Source organism: Mandrillus leucophaeus, unplaced genomic scaffold (assembly GCF_000951045.1).
Source record: "Mandrillus leucophaeus isolate KB7577 unplaced genomic scaffold, Mleu.le_1.0 Scaffold413, whole genome shotgun sequence".
NCBI lineage: Eukaryota > Metazoa > Chordata > Mammalia > Primates > Cercopithecidae > Mandrillus > Mandrillus leucophaeus.
The window spans coordinates 299,692-301,326 of NW_012104399.1; the positions used below are offsets into that span (position 1 = coordinate 299,692).

General features: G+C 34.1%; 1 protein-coding gene across 1 annotated transcript in view; it reads left to right on the forward strand.

Moving 5' to 3' along the window:
* The window catches only part of AGL (amylo-alpha-1, 6-glucosidase, 4-alpha-glucanotransferase), a 77,877-nt gene that overhangs the window by 41,258 nt on the left and 34,984 nt on the right, over positions 1-1,635 (forward strand). The window lies entirely within an intron of this gene.

Sequence of the window (1,635 nt, forward strand, 5' to 3'; positions counted from 1 at the left end):
TTAGTGATACCCAACAGCTAAAATAAAAATTACCTTTCCATTAAAAATGTTCATGAAACATTCATAAAACGCTGTTTTAGTTCTGTAATTGTGTTTTTAGATTTTCACTTGACTGTTTGATCTCCTGGTATCCATTGTTGCCTCATGAATCCATGCAGATGCTCGTGAAACAACCTTAGCCAGAGGGGCAAAAGAAACATTGATGTAAATAACTTGGTTTTAAAGCCTACTTTTTAGAAGCCTATTACAAAAAGTAGTAATTTCAACCTTTTTGATTGTGTACTGCTGTTGTTAAACATCTTCAAAACATACACTTTAAACGATATACTGATATAAGCTGTTACATCTGACACATTTATCAGGTATGATATAAAACAAAAACTAAAAAATTAAGTTGATAAACAAATACAAGTAAAAGTGTAATATTTGCTTCTAGCATCCCAAGGGAGTGTTTGCCTACTCTTTACTTGCAAAAAACAGGACTGTATTCAGATTTGCAGATAGGTTTTTTGGGGTTCATTTTAAACTGATTGGGAATGTCTTCCTTTGGTTATAGTATTGCAACAGCAATTAAAAACAATGGCTCATACTTGTAATCCCAGCACTTTGGGAGGCTGAGGCGGGAGGATCACTTGAGGCAGGGAGTTCAAGACCAGCCTGAACAACACAGCAAGACCCCATCTTTACCAAAATAAAACTAAAAATTAGCCAGGCATGGTGGTATGTGCCTGTAGCCCTAGCTACTCAGGAGGCTGGGGCAGGAGAATCCCTTGAGCCAAGGAGTTTGAGGCTGCAGTGAGCTGTGATCACACCCCTGCACTGCAGCCTGGGTGGGAGGAGACCCTGTCTCAAAAAAACAAAAAAAAACAAAAAACATTGTAGCCTGTTCTAATAATTGACAAATTAGAAATCACTTAGAAGATATGAAATCTATTAGTTGTGTACTCTTACAGGTCAAAAAGCTAATACAAACATTTCCTTATATCAGTGCTAGAGATTTTATAGTTTTGACTTTTTCACAAAGACAGATTGCATATATTTTTGGATATACTGATTCAGACTCACCTTTGAATCTACCTATATTCATGTTTCATACAAGGAATTAAATAGGTCAGACTACTAGGAAGTGTCTTTATGGCACAGAGTGCTATATATATGTTAGCTGCTGTCATTGCTATCATCAAAATTATGTATATATCATCCATATATAAACCATACATATTAACCATAAGTAAATAATACACAGTGTATATGGGGAAATTTTGTACCATCATTTTGGAGACCACATAGGTAGGAAAAAGGTCTAATTCTTATCTTTCTTAATGGAAGAAACTAACATCTAATTTCCAATAAACACAAACTTAAATTGTGAAGTACACTCGGGAATTGCCAAAACTTTCTTTTAGTCAAATTCTTTCACCTTTCAATTTACATATGAATATTGGTTTTTTATTTCAGTTATCAAATATTTATAGGGATATATTATATACAGTTACAATTTTCAATGAATACATACTTGTTGGTGAACAAGGTAGATGAGATTTCTACTCATAGGTCTTATTTCCTACTGGGAAGATACATTCATTCAACAGGGAGCAAACAAGATAATTTTCAAATAGCGTTAAGTGCTTTGAA